General features: G+C 46.8%; 1 protein-coding gene across 1 annotated transcript in view; it reads left to right on the top strand.

Moving 5' to 3' along the window:
- WDR27 (WD repeat domain 27) overlaps nucleotides 1-12,846 on the top strand; it is a gene marked incomplete at its 5' end in the record, with an annotated part of 181,339 nt that overhangs the window by 64,345 nt on the left and 104,148 nt on the right. The window contains 1 exon segment of the mRNA XM_072965942.1: nucleotides 3,008-3,133.

The raw sequence follows: 12,846 nt of genomic DNA, 5'->3' as shown, positions 1-12,846 counted from the left end.
GGCTGGGGAGGGACCAAGGAACCGGGGGACTTCCCCATGCCTCCTGGTTGCTGCACCTTTGAGATGGCTAGTGAGACGTGACCCTGGGCAAGCTGTCTGACTCATGCAAGTCCAGTTTGAATGTCTGATCATCTGTTGACCCCACCTCCAGACACCAGAGCCGAGGGCACTGCTTGGCTCAAGGAGTGTGATGAACACTTGTGTGTGAATGGGCACCATCAGACGTCTTGCGGACTGGAATTAAAGAGCCATCTTTTCTGTAGCATTTTTCTTCAATATTAAGCAATCCACGTCACATGTCTTACTAGTCCCATACTTTAAATGGGATACTCAGATATAAAGAAATATCTCCAGATTTACAGTAGCAGTAGCTAGAATCAAGGTTCACAAAAATACTTTGGAAAATGCTTCCTTCTAAGCATTTGGTGACTGTGTGGCAGGCGTGGTGGTGACCATGCAGACCTGGTGACCTTGTGGACCTGCTGGGAAGATGCAGGGCCTGCCTATGCTGTCCTCGCGCACAGCCCGCGGGAGGCGAGGTCCTGATACATGGCCTCGCACGCAGCCCGCGGGAGGCCGGTCCTGATAACATGGCCTCGCGCAGCACGCAGGAGGCGAGGTCCTGATGCAGGGTTTGGGACTGTATTTTTAGAAGCTCCTCCTCCAGGAACTCTGAAAAGAAAAACGTCGTCAAGTTAGAACCCACAGACGGCCTCACTCTCCTGTGTATCGTGCACACAGCACTTCTTCTTTACTCCTTGGAGCCCGTTTCTGGTGTTGGCGCAGAAGGGTCCTTTAATATTTTCCACAGATGAAGCCTTGCAGGCACGCTGGCAACTTCTGGGCTTGCTTCTGTAAAGTGATCCCTCCGTCCTGTGTGTGGGTGTTGGGCCTGATTCCTCTGGATGAAAATAAGTGGGGAAGGTATTGGGTTTGGCAGAGACGGAATCCGGGCTGGCAGTGCCGCCTTCCGCGGGAGGCACCGCTCCGACGTGTCTGGTGGGTGTGAGAGCTCAGCGCTCCGTGCTCTCGGCCGCTCGCGGTTCGTCCAGATCTGCGTAGAAAACTGCATCCTCTGAGCTTCATCTTTGGCCTCCTTCGTTGCCCTTTGCTGACTTGCCAAGTTTTGTGTTTTCCTGACTTTGAGGAAGATGGAAATTTCTCAAGTAGGGTGGTCTTGGTCAGGCAGCAGCACACTTAAATTACAACCCCACGTTTGAAAACCAGCACCCGCTTGTTTGAAGCGGCATTGAGTGCATCTGGAGAACAGTTAATAAGTCTCATTTCCAAACATAAGGTGAACTACTGGAAAATATTTTACTGCCTTTTAACTCTGCCCTTGCTTTTCACGATTTATGTCAGATTGTGAGAGAGAGAGAAAAGAGCGTTTCTGATGGAGGGGCCCGTTTCCCCCTGCTGCTCAGTTTCAGACCCTGCAGTTCTGGTGCTTCCTGAACGGCTCTGATGCCTTCTAATCGCCAAACCCAGGAAAACCTAGGAACAGATCTTGGAGCTTTAGAGAATATTGTGAGAAGGGAATGTGCGCACCAAACAGCCCTGCCATCTGCTCGGCGGGCCGCGAGACCTGAACTCGTGCGCTGGTTCTGACAGTTTTCTGCTGCTCCGTGGGGAGGCCACCACCGAGCTGAGTGTAGCTCGCTGCCCTGCCAGGTGTGGGCTTCCTTCTGCAGCCCATGCTCGTGGCTGGTTCATCACACAGCGTGTCTCCTGTAGGTCGGTCCCCAGGGCCCTGGATTGGTGCCACTTTCCCACTGCACTGCGGCGGCCTTGCGGCGCTGTTCAGGATTTTACCTTTGAACGAGTAGCTGCCTTAGTTTTTTAGGTAAGTCATCTTGTAAAATTGTACCTTAACTAGTTCACACGAGAATTCAGGAGATAGTTACGTACATCTTTTATATTAAAATGTTCTGACGGAGGAGCTGAAAACACAAATAAGTTCAAGTTTTACCTGGGCGAGGAATCGGCATGTGCAGACATCAGAGCACATGAAGTTACCAAGGAGGGCACTTCAGGTCAGCGCTGAAGCTGACCAAGAAAGAGGGAGAAGTCCCAAATTACTAACATCAGAAATCGATGATTCAAACAATAGAAGGCCTTCTTCCAAATGATGAAGTCCGTCTGCAGAAAACCCACAGCTGACATGCTTGTTCCTTTTGGGAGACTGGGTTCTTGTCCTCAAAGACGAGGGAAAACACAGGATGCCCACTTATGCCCGTCTCTTGGAGACCTTCCCAGAGGTCCTAGTGGGGGCAGTCAGGCAGAGATGCACGTGCACAGGTGCACGCTCACATCTCGAGAACCCCTGCAGCTGGCCGCCCAGCACCCACTCCCTCCAGGTCATCGCCCCTGATGGGACCCCTGGCCTCTGCCCGTGTGGCTCTGTGAGCAGAGCACCAGCCCTCGGGGAGCACTCCAGGTGTTTGTGCCCAGATGGGGACTCACAGTGCAGCCGACTTGCCTCTGACTTTCCTGTCTTTGAACACGGGGCATGTGTGGTCTGTGAAACAGGACCCCAGCCCTACCTGCAGCCACTGTCTTTAGGAACCCTTACACCCCAGTTAGATGTCACCCCTTTGGGGACCTTTCTCAGGAGGCAGGGTGCATCTCCACTCATCCCCGTGTGGTCACAGTCGCCAGTCTCTTCCCACTGGCTCCTGGACATGGGATGTGACTCACTTCAGATCCACCACTTGCTCCTCCAGCCTCTAGTCCTGTTTCCTCTAAAGCGTCTGCCCGGGTGTGCTGAATCCTGGGCCCTTCTGCACACCAGTTTCTCTCCCGGCCCTGCCCACCACGTGCTGTTCCTTCTGGAAGATGCTCACCCCACTTGTCTCCCGCACTGATGCTTGCTGGTCCTGCAAGGCCCTCCCCACCCATCTTCTGGGTGGGGGGTGCCCTCCTCCCCAGACCCTTTACGAACCGGTTCACTTGTTTTTGTTTCTGTTCTGCCCTCCCTGCCCATGGCCCCCGTGTCTTCATCTTGCAGCCCCACATCCTGCTTGGCTGGAGCCGGACGTGCTGAGCTGACAGGGCCGGTGACTGGTCTCGTGGGGACGCAGCTCCAGGGATAACGCCCTTCTCGGTGTAGCTTTGTCCAGCATCTATTTTTGCTGTAAGTTTCCTTGCCCAGGGGCCTTGGTGGAGGCCCTGTCAGATGGCAGAGCTTGAAATTCGTACTTTAGTTAAGAAACTGTGAAAGGAACGTATTTTGCCCATCTACTTTGACAGACGCACCTTGATCACATCAAAATTGAAAACACATAAAGCTATGAGTTTTACTAGACTGAAACTAACAAAATTCAAAGCTAACTGCATGTAACTGTTGTGGAGGTTTGGGTGTTCTGCTGAAGGGTTGGCAATGGAGTTAAACCCTCATTTAATGAAAGATAGGAATAAAAATAGGAAAGTGGGCACGCTTGGTGATGGAGAGTGGTGACTGCTTCCACTGCTGCTCATGTTGGTCCCTGGCGGCGGCTCATGGGGAGTCCGTGAGCCCAGGTCACAGCTGCACCCCCTGGGCCGGGTGCACCACTCCTGGCCTCTGCCTGCAGACGCAGGACTTGAAAGGTGGCAGATTTCCTAACGTGTGGGAGGTTTTCAGGAGGTGCTGGATGGTGAGGACGCAGGACAGACATGCATGACGGGGCCAGATGAGAACACCTGCAGGCGGTGGATGTGCACGTGACGCCAGGCCACGAGCCAGACAGCGTCTCCTCGGCGCCCCTGCAGCTGCGCAGCGACGCGAGGGCGCCAGCCTGCCTCCGCCTGTGTGAGGAGGAAGGCTTGATGACGACGGCTGCAGAGCCCAGGCCTCCGCACGGCCGGGGGCGCCGCCGAGCTCGTCTCCGGGCTGAGAGCTGGCACGGGCGGCGGCGCTGCGAGAATGGACTCAGTGGGAAACGAGGTGAAGGCGACGGTCACGTTTCATCCCAGAAAACGCCACTGCTTCCTTTGACCTGGAAGTGCAGATAAAAAGCGTGAAGCTGGCCTAGGAACTAGGAGCGATTCACCTCCTTGAAACGTTCAAGGCCAGAGAACGTAACTCAATGTATAAACTTCATTCTGCCGAGAGTGTTGAGGGCTGAGAAAAGCAGTAACGAGCAGGCGGCGAGACCCCTGTTTTCATGAAGCTTAGTCTGGTGAGGAGCATGGGCATCAGCGGGAGAAAATGAGCAGCGACGGGGAGAGTGACGAGCCTGCTAGGCACGTGGGGTGCGGGGGGGCTCAGCACACGTGCAGGCTCCCTAGGACGCGCGAGAAATTGTGTGTGTGTGTGTGTGTGTGTGTGTGTGAGGTGTCCTAGGGAGGTTTACAACACTTTTCAGGAAACTAATTCTCTAATCACAGGATTTAGACCCATGTCTCAGGACAACCTTAACATTCAGCCTTTTGGTGGCTGACGTTGTCATTTTTATCCAGTTCAGAGACTAGGGGGTCAAAGGTGCTGTGAGCAGGGACAGGGAGGCCCGGCCACCAGCGCTCTGACGTCCTGTCTCACCAGCAGTGAGCAGAGCTCACACCCCTGGGCACACGCTCGGTAACATGGATGGCGAACAAGTCACAGACGCAGGGCCCGACACCTGCGCTGGGTTTCCTTCCCCTCCTAAAACCCAAACGGGTCTGTGTGCTGTGGGCCGATGTGGGACCGACGTGTGTGACTCATGGAGAATGGACGTGATTGTGAACCTGGGTTTGGGGAACAGGAACCACACCAGTGGGAGGGAGAGAGGGAGGGGCCGTGAGCTCTGGGCCTGCAGGGCTCGGAGGCCACGGAGACCACGGAGACCATGGAGGAGTGAGGTGCCCGTGCACCCCCACGTCTCCAGCGACCTTCTTGTAACTGTTTATAGTTGCAGCTTTTGAGCGATGGCCACAGAGGATGGTTCGCATTATGGTTAATGGTGTTGACCTAATCTCTGGCTGGGGCCGGCTCTGTTCCTGACGGTCTGGCAGGCGTTCTGGCTCCGCACGCACTCACTGCTGTGGCTCCGGCCCCAGGCACGCTGTGGTCGCGGTGGAGGAATGCGACAGCTGGGCTGAAATTTTAGTTCTGCTCAATTCCTTTGTAAATGATTTATAAGCCCAACTTGAAAAATCTGTCTTTAAATAAGCTGCAGCATTTCGAGTTGCCCTCAACACACAGAACTCCTGTTACGCATACTTCTGTTACTGCCAGTTACGGCCCGGGGCTGACGGCGTCTGTGAGCTGTGGGAATGCGGCAGCTGCATTTCTCCTGCATTCAGAGGTGAGCGGTCATGAAGAGAACAGCTGCGTGACACCAGAGGGAAACACACAGCGACAGCGCTTCCCACATGTGGAGCCCAGTCTTCGCGGCAGGTGTGGTGGCGGTGACGGCCCAGAATCTGCACGGTGGTGCCTTTTCCAGAGCTCGTCTGCCTCACTCATTCACTGAAGGACAAGCCAGAGTTGAATTAAAAAGCGGATCTCTGCTCTGATTTAGTGCATGTGGTTTGCCCATGATTAAAAAAAAAAACCTCTATTCTTAGTAGAATTTGTAAAACGTGCAGTGATCTGACGGGCAGTTTAAGATGCAGATAAACAGTAATAATATGTTGGTGGAATTATATTTTTGACTTCAGAGATGGTATTATTTCTAAATGTGCTCCCACTTTTAGAGGAGCAAGATAGGCTATTTTGGAAAATATAAACCGTACACAAACAGAACCAAGCAGACAAAGAAGAGGGGCAAACATGACAGCTCTGGGCTACCAGCTGCTCATGCCCAAGGGAGCCACGGCCACCTGCTGACGTTCCCACTTCCGGGTTTTTCCTGAACCTGTGAGGGTGTGCGTGTCCGTCACACACACGCGCAGGAAAATGAGATCTGTGGCAAATCCTGGCTGTTGGCGTGACTTTCCACGCGTTAGCTCTGGGGCCTGTGTCTCTTTGGCGTTCTGGTGTCGTGGTCAGGCCAGTCCCGCTGCGGGACGAGGCCACGCGGCTGTCCCGGGCGCCCTCGTGGGGGCGCACTTGCGCTGCGAGGCTGTTCCTGGCAGTGATACTTAGAAGTGTAATTGCTCAGTCGGCATTCTCACTTTTTAACAGCTTTTGATGAATCTTGCCAAATTTTCATCGAAAGTTAAGGTCATTTTATGTGTCTGCTAATAAGGTGAGGAAACTGTCCACATCAAACAATGAAAGACATTATTTCAAAGATATGTTAACACAGACCACAGGCATCTGAGACAACGCGAAGGGCCTGGGAGAGACGGTCGCCTCAGTCTCCGTCCTTGTGGCTGGGGCGCGGGCAGTTCCCCAGGGGCGCGTCCCGAGCACAAGGGTATTGGGACGAGACAGCCAGAGAGGGAACCGTGCCGGGTGTCTGGGTGTGTACCTCACTTTTGGTGAATTATTTATTCATCCTTTAAATAATTTTTTTCATCGAAATGCCTTTTTTTCCTCTTTAGCTATTAACCCCTTTCCATATGTTAGCAATACTTTTTCTCAGTTAGCGACATTTTAGAAAAATTTTAAGATCTGATTTTATTATTAGACTTGTAACTGCCTCCTAAGATTACGTATTTATTGATATTTTTCTAACTTTGTTTTCTTTGGGGGGTAATTAGGGTTCTTTATGCATTTTTAATTAATTAAGAACATTTTTAGAAACTTTTTAATATTGAGACACTGGGGATTGAACCCAGGACCTTGTGTGTGCTGAGCCATACCCTCCCCCTCTATTTTTCTAGTTTTGTTTCATTTTTACATAATCTGTTCTTATATATTTTATTTAAAATGTAATCCTTGTGCATTATATTTGTAACATATGGTGCTAGGTAAGGCTGTTACCTGCTTATCGTTCTCCCAGAGGGTTGTCTAGACGCCCCAGTTACTGCTCATTTCTTTCCTCACTGATTTGAAATGCCAAACCCTTCGTGCGATATTCTGGTCTGTTTCTTAACATCGGTTTTACTTCAGCACATCCGGCAGTTTCGATTATGGGGCTTTATGATGGCTATTCCTCAGTATCCTTTTAAAAAAGTATTCTTGTTCTTTCAAAAATAGTAGTATGCAAAATTTCAAATCTATCTGAAGGAGGGGAGCACACGCTGACGAGCCCGCCGCTCTCCTGACACGACTGTCGGCACGGAGCCAGTCTGTCACGCACTGCGGCCCTCCCTCAGGACCCCTGTGAAGCAGATCCCAGGCGGTGTTTCATCTGAAAATATTTAAGTATGGATTTTATTAGATCTTTTTATCGAGATATAATTTACTTGACTTGAAATCCATCATTTTCAATTATGCAACTCTGTTGTTTTGAGTGTTTTTATATGTTGTGCAACCATCACCACCCATCTGTTCCAAAACATTTTTATCACCCCAAAACACACTCCGCACCTATTCCCACTGGGGCCGATTCCCGCACCCCGAGTCCCCTGGCAACCGCTGGCCTGCCTCTGTCTCTCTGGCTTCGCCTTTCCCGTGCGTCTCCTGCACAGGGGTTCTCACCACGTGTCTCCTGTGCCTGGTACTGTCATATAGCAGGACACTCTCCAGATTCACCCCCAGGCAGCGTGTGTCAGTGTTTTGCTCCTTATTGTGCTGGAAGCGTTCCATAATGTGGCTGCCCACAGTTTGTTTGTCTGTTTATCATCCATCCATGTGGGGGTTGTTTCTGCTCTTCGGCCATGCTGAATAATGCTGCTGTGGAAAGTCACATGCAGGTTTTTGTTTAGACGTGTCTCTTCGTTTCTCTTGTGAAATTTCTCCAGGAGTGAAATTTCTGGGTAATTCTGTTTTTTAACTGATTGAAGAACTGCCAGAATTCTATATAGTGGCTGGATTGTTTCATGTTCCCATAGCAATGTGTAAGGGTCCTGATTTCTCTACATCTTTGCCAGCACTTGCTATTTTCAGTTTTCTTGTATTATTCTAGTGGGTGTGAGTGCATCTCACTGTTTCGATTTGCACTTTCCTAGTGGTTAACGTCGTTGAACATCTGCTCATGTGCTGGTTGGCCCTCTCTGTGTCTGCATGTCGTCTTCGGAAAAACCCTTTTCTTTGGAGAAATTTTATTTAATCCTTTGCGCATTTTTAAACTGGGCTATTTGACATGTGCTGCTCAGTTCTGGCAGTAGCTCTTCACACGGCCTGTGTGCCAGGTCCTTCCAGGGGTCACCTGGCGGGCGTCTTCTCCTGTTCTGTGACTTGGTTTTTTACTTTCTTTTTAGTGCCCTTCAGCACACAAAAGGTTTTGACTTTGGAGAAGTTCAGTTTATATGTTTTCTCATTGGAGCCTGTGGTTTAGGTGTCATAGCAAAGAACCATTTGCCAAAGGTATGAAAAGGCCCCCCACCCCCGAGCTCCCTTCCAGGAGCGCGGCGGCGCCAGCTCTCGCATCTAGCTCCCTGGCTCATTTCGAGCTAACTGCCCATGTGGGGTGAGGCCACGGCCACATCCACTGTGTGGCTTGTGGGTCTGCACTTACCTCATGCCACACGTGAAAGGAGAGTTCTTTTCCTCCAGTGAGTGGTTGTGGAACCTTGTCAGGAGTCAGCTGACCATCGATTGTGCCTCGGGCTCTCTGTTCCGTTCTGTCGCTTTGTGTCTGTCTTTGTGCCCCGACGACACTGTCTTGCTCACTGCAGCTTCGCAGTGAGCATTGCAGCTGGGAGGTGTGAGTCTCCAGCTTTGTTCTTTTACAAGGTGCCTGGGCTGCTCGTGGCCCCTTGCATTTTACGTGGGTTTGAGGACTGAGTTGTCTTTTTGTGCATAAAAAGGAGTTGGTGTTTTGATAGGAATTGCACTGAATCTCTGATTCAGTTTGGGGAGTGTCACCATTGTAACAATGCCATTTTCCATCCCATGGTTATGGGACGTCTGTCTGTTTATTTCAGCCTTACTTAATTTCTTACAGCAATGTTTCATAGTTTTCACTGTAGAAGTCATGCACATCTTTTGTTAATTTCTAATGAGTAAACTAGTTGTTAACTAATAAAAATTAGTATTTTATTCTTTTTGATGCTACTGTAAGTTGAATTGTTTCCTTAACGTAATTTCAGAATGTTCACTTCTAATCTATAGGAATGCAGCTAAGTTTTGTACATTGACCTTGTATGCTGCAACTGGCTGACCTAGTTTATTAGTTATAATATTTAGTTTTTAATGGTTTTTGAACTTTCAGTGTATAAGCTCATGCCATGTACAGATAGAGACAGTTTTACATCTTCTCTTCCGTTCTATATGACTTTGATTTCTTTCTCTCGTCTACTTGCTCTGACTGGAACCTCCAGTACAATGTCGTATAGAAATTAGGAGAGCAGACAAGCTTGCCATGCTCCAGGCCTCAGGGAGCAGTGTTCAGTCTTTCACCATTAGGTACATTAGTTGTGAACTTTTTGTAAGTGGCCTCCATCAGGCAGAGGAAGGTGTCTTCTATTTCAAGTCTGTTAAATTTTTTTTATCATGAAAAGACATTGCATTTTTTCAAAAAAAGTTTTCTGCATCATTCAGATGACCATTTTTTAATCTATTGATGTAGTGTGTTACATGAAGTGATTTTTCTGTGTTCTACTAACTTTGTATTCCTGGGGTAAATCTCACTTGATTGCAGTGTATAACGTTCTTATATGTTGCTGCATTCAGTTCTCGTGTATTTTGTTGATGATTTTTGCCTCTACGTTTATAAGGGATGTTGTTCTATAATTCCCTTTTCTTGTGATGCCATAGTCTGGCTTTTGTATCAGGGAAATTGTGGTCTCATAGAATGTGTTAGAAATACTGTTGTGTCAGTGTGGTGGCAGCAAGCATCCTTGTTTAATTCTGAACGGTTTTGGATGCAGTTTCTAAAATTATTAAACAATACATTTCTAACAACAGAGAACTTCAGTGTATGAGTTTAGTAGGAATGGCTACAGAGTATAGAAGTTGGGCATGCTTCTCACCATTGGCTTGAATTTCTCCCCACATTTTAGAAGAAGACTCTTGTGTCATTAAGAGATTTATGTATTGTTAGTATCTTCCCCCATCTTACCTTTAATTGTGAAATATAACATATGAAGACATGTATATTAAACAAATGTATACAACTCAGTGATTTACCACTGAGCATTGTACCAATAGGTTCTGAATCCATTTCTCCAAAAATATATTTGGTATTCTAGGTTTTATGATCATCAACTCCTTGGTTTTATTTTCAGTTTTAAAAACATACATCCCCAAAACATATATATTCCTTGTTTTTTAACTTTTAATGTATGATACACAGTATCTTTCCTTTGTTTTGGTCATTACAAATGACGCTGCCTTGCACATTCCCATGTGTGTCCTTCGATGTCTGCATGAACAGATTTCTGCTGTTTGGTAACTGAGTCATAGGCATGTGTATTTTCAGCCCTAGTAAATAAGGCCACTTCTCCAAGAAGACTATACCAGTTTAAAGACCCATCGTCCACAAATGAGATTTTTCAGCAGTTCCAAATAGTCACCAACACTTAATGTTTTAATTTTAGTTTTTCTGATGTGCACGCAGCGGCCCTGGATTGTGGTTTAAATTAACACTGTCCTTATTACTAATGTGATTTTAAGTGCTTTTTCATATGTTTATTTGTGTTAGAATATTATCTTTTATGAAGTGTCTTATTCAATACCATCCATTTTATTTTGGCTCATTATCTTTCTTGTTGCTGTTAATTTGTAAGATTTTTGAAATAAATTTTGTTAGTTGTATGTGTTGCAAATAACTTCTCCAGATTGTTGCTTTTCACTCTATTCTTGGTGCGCAGCGATGAGATGTGTGTATGTATGGACCGACAAGTGTAGTCCAGTTTATTAGCCCACTTTACGCCTGTGTCTTTGGGCCCCACTTACACAGTCATTCCTCACTGCAGAGGCATGGAGATAGCCTTCTGTGTTATCTGTAGAGGCTCTACTGTTCACCTTTCTCACTAGGACTTTCAGTTCCTAGGAGGGTGTTTGTGAATGGAGTCAAGTAGGCGTCAAGTACAGTTCGTTTCTTCATCTGTGCAACTTGCTGCCCCAGCACCGTTTGTTGAGGGGGCTGCCACCTCTCCGCTGCTCTGAGCGTCCATCTCTCTCCATCTCTCAGTCTCTCCCTTTTACATGAACGTGTAGGTCTCTACAACTGCCTTGCTCTTCAAGACTGTCTTGGATGTTCCTTACTGGTTTCATTTTAATATGGATTTTAAATAATATTGTTAAATTCCACAGAAGATACCTGTGGGGAATTTGTCTGGAATTAAATGGAATTAATAGGTTCATCTGGGAAGACGTCTTGACGGTACTGACTCTTCTAACCTGTGAGCCTGGCAATCGTCCTGTTTATTTAGGTTTGCCCTCCGTGTTCTACATTTTTTTGTTGTTGAATGTCTTACATGCCTTTTATTAAATTTCTTTTAGGTACCTCACATTTCAGATGCTATTCAAAATAGTGTCTTTTAAATTTTTTGCTTTTAATATTGTTATTCACATACAGACATAGAGTTGATTTTTCTATATTTTTATTTCCAGCAATCTTGCTAAGCTCTTTATTAGTAGCATCTATTCTATTTAATAATCTAATCTGTGACTGTAAGAGTTTTATTTCTTCTTGTACCTATCTGTGAATGATGACAGTTATGTTTCTTCCTTTAAAATTATGTCACTATTTTTTCTTTTTTCTTTTTCCTTTTTTTTTTTTTTTTCCTTTTTTTTTTTTTTTTACAGCACCAGCTAAGTCCAACAGTACTGTGTTGAATGCAAGTGATGAGAAAGCTTATAGGGAAAACTTTCAACATTTCATCAAGTTTGATGTTTGTTGTAGTTTTTTAAAATTATCATTACTTTTAATAATTACTCTGTCAAATAAAGAAGTTCTCTTTTATTACTTGCTTTCTAAGAATGGATGCTAAATTTTAACACATGCTATTTCTGCATCTATTGAAATGATCATGTTTCTGTTTTTTTTAAAGAATAAATCCAACTTGGTCTTAGTGGATTACACTTTTGATACATTAAGGGATATAGTTGGATATTTTATTTTGCATTTATGAAATCTATATTCACAGTTGAGTGGGTGTGTATATTTTTTCTTTTTTCTTGTAAGATTCCTGTTAGATTTTCATTGTGAAGGTGTTGGCTGTATTGTTGTTGCAGAAAAATGTGTTATAGCTCGGTGTTACAGCTCAGTTGTGACAGCAACCTGGATCCAGGCGGGAGACCAAGTAGCACTCGGAGAGCTGGAGAACTCAGGTTTATTACACCAGCGGGCCCAGAGAAGTTAACTCTCCAAACTCTGCACCCCATCTGTAGGTTGACACAGCCCTTTATAGGCTGCCAGTTTTACACTTCGCAACATCATATGCAAATAAAGTCTAACAGAAGTTGACCAACCAGGAACAAGCTTTGTAGAAATAGACCAATCAGGAGTGAGAGAAATAACCAATCAGAAGTTAGGTAAGTGGACCAATCAGGAGTGAGAGAAATAACCAATCAGGAGTGAGCTCCATGCAAATGAAGTACTACAAATGGACCAATCGGAAGTTAGGGAAGTGGACCAATCAGGAGTGAAGGAAATAACCAATCAGAAGTGAGCTCAGGGAACCAATAGAATTTTAGGGGTAAGTAAGCTGTTTCAGAGGCAAAAAGTGAGATAGAGCCTCTGGGCCAGGGAACTGGATGGTGCTGGCAGGAGAGTAGTGGCCCTGCTTGGGGGCCCTGCCGGTCTTTTTATGGGGCTTCCCACCTCATTGTTTTCTCCCTCTATTCAACCTGAAATAGTGTAAGTCATACCCGGACCTGCAGTTTGTCCACAGTTGGACTGTGCAGTTGCCAGGTGACCTCTACTCCTTCATTCATGGTGTGTC

Source organism: Vicugna pacos, chromosome 8 (assembly GCF_048564905.1).
Source record: "Vicugna pacos chromosome 8, VicPac4, whole genome shotgun sequence".
NCBI lineage: Eukaryota > Metazoa > Chordata > Mammalia > Artiodactyla > Camelidae > Vicugna > Vicugna pacos.
Note: the sequence above shows the minus strand (reverse complement) of the source record. Positions and strands in the feature narration are given on the sequence as shown.